Source organism: Solea senegalensis, linkage group LG7 (genome assembly GCF_019176455.1).
Source record: "Solea senegalensis isolate Sse05_10M linkage group LG7, IFAPA_SoseM_1, whole genome shotgun sequence".
NCBI lineage: Eukaryota > Metazoa > Chordata > Actinopteri > Pleuronectiformes > Soleidae > Solea > Solea senegalensis.
The window spans coordinates 23,606,398-23,615,283 of record NC_058027.1 but is presented as its reverse complement, the minus strand read 5'-3'; positions in this window follow the sequence as shown (position 1 = coordinate 23,615,283).

The window sequence follows — 8,886 nt, the reverse complement described above, 5'->3', positions numbered from 1 at the left end:
GTTATAAATAAATAAAAAAATCATTTTTGAGTGAATGTGTTCCATTAAAGTCGTCTATCAAACGGTAAACCACGACTTAAGGAGTCCTGGAGAGCTAGAGACGGATGAAGTGGAGTTGTTCGTGTGGAGAGCAGGTGTTTTCTGGAGGAAAGAGCCTAGTGCGTGTTGTGTATGTGTATATGTGTTTGGGTGTGTGTATCCAACAGAGACCCGTGTGAGGCAACATGCACGCGAGAGGCCAAATAACTTCTGTGAACAGTAATGCTCGGAACTGGCCTGGATTACAACCCAAGGTGTACTGCGGCCTTCCACTTCAATAAAACAAATGGCCTTACCTACAAGTGAGGCATGTGTTTCTGTTTACCTGTGACATCTGTTGTCGGTAATTAGTCATGAAAAACACATGAGACATTCACTTAATTTAAAATTCTGCATCCTAACAAAGCATGCACTGAGTGAAATTTTAAATCAGATTAACTTATATAACATATAATATGAGATTTGAATGCACAGTATTTAGTTTCTGCAGTGAGGGATCTCTCAGTCAAAACAATAACAAAAGGCCTAGTCTGATGACAAGCAGGGTAGCAGCACGGGATCACAGGGATTGTTCTGCCCCTGAAGCTCTCATGCTTTTTCAGGCAGAGCTTCTGAGGAGTGCTTATGATCCATTAGTGACAAATAGTAGCTCACTAGTAGCACTGCATAGTTCCTTTCTCGCTATGATGTTTAATAAGGGGTTATAACAGAGACAATAAAGTGGATGATGTCATTGAATGGTGACCTAAATAAGTGTATATTAAACTTGAATACAAATACGATTAATGTGGATTTAAAGTGTTTTCTGTTGAAGACTTGTCATTTAATGATATTTCTATTCATAAATATCACGTAATATCTTTCAAGTAATGTCTTGCACTTTGCACATTTTTTTTTTCAAAACTGAGGATGGTTAAAATGACTTTTGAGCATTTTGTACAATTGCTAGTTGTGTGAAGACTTCTGTGCAGACTTCTTCGCAGTGTCTTGCAGTTATGTGTTTCTTCACTGACACAACCCTTGACACAAATCAAAATGTGGAGAAAAGCAATAACAAAATTGGAATGATAGATGTCTCCCTCACGCTCAGTCCATGGTTGAGCCCATGGCCGATAACTCTATCACATCTGAGACACACACAACTGTCCTCCTTCTTGCTTTTCCTCCTCTTACTCTCACTGATTGACCTCGAGCCATTGCTTCACCGTTGACTCCTGTGTTCCTCCAAACCAGGAGAGTTCATCTGTGGTCTTTTATTGCTGTCCAACACTGAGGCAACTATTAATTTATCGGTATTGAATCTCAAAGGATGAAGTAAGATCATTTTGAACTGACAGAATTTTGCCTATAATGTAGAGAAATGTGTTTTGCACAGTTTTTTAAGAAGTGAAAACGGGTTTAGTTCGAATTTCTGTGGTTTATAACATTATATATTATATTATATTATATTATATTATGTTATATTATATATATTATATTATATTACATATATGTATGTGTATATATATATATATACATATATACTGTATGTATATATGTGTATATATATATATGTATATATACCGTATATATACTGTTTAGTGGTTTATTTTTCCATGTCCCATCAAACATAACATGGTTATATTGGCTCAGTTGTTGTAATGTCCTCATATAACATTTTATTTATTAACAAAGAAATTGGGATGTAATTGTATTGGTAAATCCCTTTGCCACAATGACTAACCCCTAATACAGACCCCCACTCCCCAACTTTCCTCCCAAATCATTTCAGCCTTGAAACTCGCGTTGAAAAAGTCTGACTCGCCTGTCCTCCTGGCATGCTTTTCCCATTAGCTAAAGAGGACATTGTTCCTCTATTTGAGAAGATGACAGGCTAAAAGGATGAATACACTGAATAAACGGTCCTGTCCAAATGGAGGGATAGCATGAGTTTACAGATTAGTCCTTCCCACAGGGCGGAGGGCCCTGTTTCACAATGTGCTTTCACTCAGCCCATATCTTGAGTTGCGTGAGAGATTTCCATATCTCACACACTCTTGTAAATCACAATTGAACAGTAGTAACTCAGAGAATGAACTCCAAACACGTCTGCTTTCAATTTGGGTTCAGGGGTCCTGCCAGGGCTGAGGCAGACTCGGAGACCACCCCTCACTGCAAATTTACACCTCTCTGTGCACCTCGTAGGATTGCAGGGACACCTATGCTGCTCCTGTCACACACCTCACACCCGAGCAGCCGGGTTGTGTCGTGTAAAGGATGGTGTGTTCTTATGTGTGTGTGTGTGGGTGGGTGTGTGGGTGGAGCATGCGTGTACATTGAATAAAATACTGGACAAATCACTCAAGCATGCATAAATAATAAAAAAAAGTAATAAAAATAATGATAAATCGAATAAAGACTCACACATGCAAGCAGAGACACATCACTTTGACACGTTTGATAAAAATGCATGAATATGTCATTTTCTCCTTCTTTATTTAATCTTTTGAGCCCTGCTTATCACTTTACATGACATGTTCAAAAATTATAACTGATCAAAAGCTGTAATAGATTTGACAAATGGGTCAGTCTTTTTTCACTGATACAATGTGAAGCTTAGTGCAAAATAAATACTTCTTCTTGGATGCACTGTGCATTCTTCAAAATTCTGGCTTTATCTGATCTAGAATTACTCAATTCCTGCATGCCCGGAGCGTTCTATTTTCCCTCTCCAGCCCACTGCTGCTCTTAGCAATTGGACACACTAGTTCACCTTCTGGAGATATAAATACTTCCCAGTTTATGGGCCTAGTAGTCCTGTAACATGGTATGCGTGCATTAATAATCAGTTTCAGAGCTCATCAGTATAGTTTCTGCTGTGTGATTTCTATGCGGTCACGTCGCAGTCCCTGCTTCTTATTTGGTATGCAATGTCAGAAAGAGGGCACACACTTTCACGTTCTTCTTCAATAGAGCATGATGTCCATTTTGTAAATTATGGTCCCATTCAAAGTAAAATGGACGATTGAGTGGAGCATGCTTGTGGGCGTGGCCATGGGGGAGTAATTGACAGCAGATGTCACATGTATATGTGGATGTGTTCGCATTATCGGCCATATTTTGTTCAATCCAATTCAATGCTAGTTCATTACAGATCAGAAATGATGGCTCACATTCATCACTACAAGTGTCTCACATCTGCCTTTCGTGTAAACTCAACTCTTCTCTCAAATGGCACATGTGATGCCTTTTTGCATGGGTCGTCAGCACCAACAGAAAACACATTTTTGAGTTCACTTGGTACTGAAGCAGAAAATAGGTCAGAAATTAAAGCAGAACTTTGCTATTCTTTTTCTCTACGGAGCTCTCCCTACAGTTTTGGAGTACATATTTTTATGACACCACGTACTTCATCCTAGCTGTCGTTAAAAAATCAGCACTGGCGCTCCAGCCTCCAGTCCCCTCTATTGGCCATGTGCCAATTGTTTTCTACAAATGTCTAAAATAACACTTTTATTGTCTTGATCTTATAGCTTGTACCTGGCTACGTGTTTCACGTAAGACCTGAGACTTTGCGAGACCTCCTGATTCTGAAGACTCCATATCCTGATCTTGGAAAGCTCGTTTTCCGCTTACAGACAGTGGGGGGAGTGGAGACGGGCCACCTTTCTCCTCACAACAAGATATTTAACCGTCAATGAAACTGTTAAATTAGAATCCTGCATAGTTTTGCTTTAAAACTATCACTACAAATTTGTGGATAGCTTCATAAGATTGACGCTCTCCTCCATTGTTGTCTGGCTTCATCTTGCTGCAGGTGCAGGTCAATGACGTCAACGCTTGCATGCATACAGGCACGTCAGACGTATATCTGATCTAGGACCACATAGAGAAGTAATCACTGACGGTCAGATTTCTGTGTCCACACAGCCTTGAAAAAGTCACATACATGGTGGAAAATCTTGGATAGTAGTCACTTCAGCCTTTTCATCTGAATGTAAACAAACGGAGCAGGAATGTCTTGATGAGAAGATGAGCTGCAGCTGAAAGTATAGGAGGGATATTTGGATGTAAGGGTACACTATGATTACCAGGCTGAAGTGACTCATGGCTTTGAGGACACAGAAATCAAATCGCCAATTCTGACTGTCAAATCAGATCTGTGTCACCTGTGTGGTCCTGGATTAGATACACATATATCTGATATGAGGCCGTGTGACATGGATGAGAATGGCCAGGTCAGAATCCATGTCGTTTCTTTGTCTATACGCTATGACTTATTCGACTTCTCTATGGAAATGTGGCAAAGTCAAACAACAATTGTGGAGAGAGTTGTTTTCTAGAGCTAAATTTCACTCCAAAATCTACTGCAATAGCTTTAATTTCTGAATTTTTCCCATAGGGGAACAATAAAGATACATCTTATCTTACATTTCTTCTCCTTCAGTTATCACAAAGACGTTTTCTGTTGTTGATGACACATGCAGAAAGGTATTTGTGTGCAAGCGTGCTGATCGAGAGGGCAGTCACATTTGGATGCAAGCTACATAATTGTATTTAAGAATGTGAGCCATCAAATTTGATCTTTCAGATTTAAAAGTGATTTGAACCAGGTGGCTGGTGATCTGAATTCAGCCTGGATCAGTGTGAGCAGACACACAAACAAGAACACGACAAAGGCGGAAGAGAGAAGAATCCTGCCCGACCATGACATGATGTATTTTGTACTTTTGTAGATTACTCAGCTATTAACTTTGTAATTGATGTTTTTATAACTCTGGATTTACAAGAGCTTAGACTTCAGACTGAAGATGAGCATTTTAAACTGTCATTACTCATCTGTGTGTCGACATGGACTGCCAATGCAAAAAAAAAAAAAAAAATGCAGAAAAATAAAAAAAATCCCAACATAGTCAGTGAGTATAAATGTTTGCAATGAACTGAATGAATCAAACGTGGCTAGTTTTTCCTTCTAATTTACGCATCCTGCAGGATGTTTTTACAAACGTAACATTAAATGTTTCGCATCAACCCTGATGAAGTCTTCTTCAAGCCTAAAATCACAGGCTTTGCACAGGCATCCGCAACTTGGCATGAATTCACAGAAAGTAGCCCCAGCTGTCTAGTGATTACATGCCCTCACAGGGATTATGTGTCATTGATCTGACTGAGATATTTGCTGTTTACATGGCAAATTCCGAAGCAATGAAATGTATTACCATTGCATTATAATATTCAATTTCACTTTTTCTCTTGTCCGGTAATGGTGGGTTGCAAGACAAATCTCAGGCAGCTCAAAAACCACAACAATGCAAAGATGAGGGGGGAAAAAAGGAGGCTGTTAGAGTAAACATATTTCTGCGGTCAGGACGAACCACAAACCCAAACTATGTGGGATGTGAGGGGAAAAAAACAACTTTGAGAATAATCATGGTGATATTGTGTTTGTATGTGAGCCATACACGACCTTCAACGGCTATAACCTTGTTATATAGACCCGGGTCATACTTGTAGATGTTTCACAAATATGTTTGTATCAGCTTCTTGAAGACGTACAGTAATAAAACAAAGTCACGCTCTGTGGATGCGGATATTAAAGGGATGGGAGTCTCGCATAAAAAAGCATGACAGAAATCTCTAAGAACCTGAATAATCAGCTTATATTGGACCTAAGTTGGAACAGAGGGTGGTGGACTCGTGTTTGCTTTCCATTTTCAGCTCTGGCACGGATTCAGGCCACCTTGAAGAGTCTGAAAACCATTATCCAGGGCCGCTGGTCAAAAGTGCAGACTGTATAGGATATCACAGCTCTGTGCCTCACGGAGACACGGAATGATGAGGATGAAGATGGAGGGGGAGAGAGAAAGAGGAGAGATTGGGGAAAGGAGGTATCATGGATGAGATATCGTGCGAGAAGGGGGGAAATTGAGACTAACAGAAGTTCAACACGCCTTCATGCGCTGACATCTCAATTACAACCAGTCCGCCATGTCATTCATGTGGATGTGTTTGGTTTCACAGAAACAATGGCATCCTCACAAAGTGATGTAATTCAGAGCGGCCGGTTGTCCATCTGAAGTTACCTTCATGGTTGTCTGACACACCACCTTTTGCATGCAACAGCAGATTAGGTATAGACAAGCTGGCAGACAGGCCATTCCCCCTATTGTCTCTTCCACACGCACCAACTGAACATGCATAAAGCGGGGTCACGCACATGAAGACGACATCAATCATGTTCTCCCGTGCCTCAGAGCAAGCCGCTGACTGATGCCTCTTAAAAGAAATAAGCAATAAACATAGGTGTGCGTCACTGCGTGCCTGTGAATGTGACCTGATGTATGCATTGTAGTGGGACTGGCTCTATAAATGCACATACTCTGCGGGTATGTGGGACTCTATCTGTGAAAGAGGTCAGATGGTGTCAGCTGATTTCAGGGGGATATTATAATAATTTACATTTTACAGCACAAAAAAGGGACATGCATATATAACACTGACACTGCTTTACGTTCTACGAACTGCTGGATTATGTAATAATATTAGCAGACATATTTGAAAGCTTCTCACTGTTCACGCTCATGCGTGTCAGTTTATCTTGGAAGAGAGTTTTCCCTGAGGCCTCTTCCAGTTTTCTCCCCCTCCTCTTAAAAGGTTTTTTGGGAGTCGTTCCTTACCCAAAATGAGGGAGAGGATGTTGCATTAACAATTTAAAATTAAATCAGGTTTATTTGCACAGCCCAAATTCCCAAACGATTTTGCCTTTTTTGGGCTTTACAATTTGTACACAAAGCAACTTAGACCCTTAGTTCAGATAAGGATTAACATCTCCCCCTCAAAAAACAGTGTCAGCCTCTCTTTTTTTTTTTTGAATCACAATTAACTAACACCATAAATAGCTAGACAACAAAAAACATTGTCAAACAAGTAAAACTAAAGCAACATTTACATCCACATATACTTTTGTTCACCGCGTCTACAAAAACACTGTCATGCACAACTTATTATTGTGCAAGACAGTAGCTGATTGCATAACACGTGTCATAATCAAAGCGACCAGCAAAATAAAAACTGCAGAATATTCAGTCATCCCTCTGGTGATTTCATCACATATTTGTTTTTGTTGAAAGATGAAATGAAAGAATTCCTATGAAAATCAAGAACACTTCACAACATGAGCTTCAATACTGGTCAACTTAGTCTTGTCATCTTGTGTTATCGCTAATAATTTAGTGTTCCCTAAATGTAAATTCATCACATCTCTGGAAGTCCTCTGATACGTGTCCAACCACTCTCTGGGGAGAAGGAAGGGAGAGCAGGTTGATTTTTAAAAGGCACATTATCCCCCCCTTTAATGATAGGAGATATATTTTTAAAAAACATTAGATCATTAAATGACATCACCTTAGGTAATCATTCTTTGACAGCAGCCATGACAGATCCTCAGCGGTCTACCTCTGACTCTCACGCTAACACACTGATGTCATTTAAAGCCCCCCCATTCTGCGGGGATTGTTGTTTATCAACACTCAAACGGGAAGATACTGTCTTCACTTGATGGTAGGCGATCCAAAACAAGCAGATATAAGAGCAAAGAAATCAAGGAGGTGATGGTGCTTAATCAAGTGATTCAGTGCCGTAAATAAGAAACTTCACATCGCATTTGACAAGAGATGATTTCTCGTCCTCGCCTGCAGGAGAAAAAAAGTGCAGAGCTGTCTCCAATAAGTCTCCAATTCTTTCTTTCTTTCTTTTTTTTCATAGTCTAACCACCTGCAACTTACATATGTCATGCTAGTGCCAGTTAAGACATAAAGTAAATGAAAGCCAGACCTGTGCTTTGGGGTCTAGTGAGCTGTAAGGACGACATGTAATGGGAAAGCAGCACACTCCCACTGCACTGTACACAACAGTCATTAGGCAACCCATCTGCTCAACGCTTGCATGCTAAGCTGTAATTTTCAAGATCTGGTGTATGTGTGTGCGTGTATTTGCGTGTGTCTGTGTGTGTGTCTGTTTAGGTGTGTGTGCACGCATGTGTGTGTGAGAGGGGCCAGTAGTGGCGGGCATGGAGAAGAAGAGATGCTTGTGTGTGTGTGTGTGTGTGTATGTGTGTGTATACACTGGTTTTTGTTACCTCTTTAGGACCTATTCTGATATAAACACACAGAAGTAGAAGTCCTCCTTGGGACCAAATCCTGGTCCTAACGAGGCAGAACCTCTTGGTGAACTGGTTAGGTCTAGGTTATGGTTAGGCATTAACTGGTTATGGTTAAGGTTAGCAATAACACTTTGTTTATGCTGTCTAAATGAATGGAAGCCAATGCAGAGCCCTAGGAAGTATTGGTGTGCAAACCTGTGTGTGTGTGTGTGTGTGCGCGAGTGCTATTATCTGGATGTCATCGTAACCACAAAAATCAGGGCTTGATAGTATCTTTCCCCACCCCCTGCTCCTATCCCCAGTCAGAGTCACGAGAGCCAAGGGTATCCTTTGACCACACACACACACCCACACACACACAGGTTTGCACAGCTATTCTTCATAGGACACTACATTAACTTCCATTCATTTGAACAACCTAAACACACTGTTATCCCGAACCTTCACCATAATCAGGTGATACCTAACCCTAACATTAACCTGACCACAATTCAAATCTGAGTCCTAATCTCAACCAGTTCTTTAGAAATTAGGTTCTGCACCATCATGACCCAGACTACTGGTCCTGACAAGGTCAATGTTTATGCCAAAAAAAAGACGTCCTAAAGAGGTAACAAATACAAGGACACACGCATTCTGATAGTGACACATAGACACTGCATCATGCGCCAACATTTTGTAGGTAAACATGTCCAGATTGGTGAGGC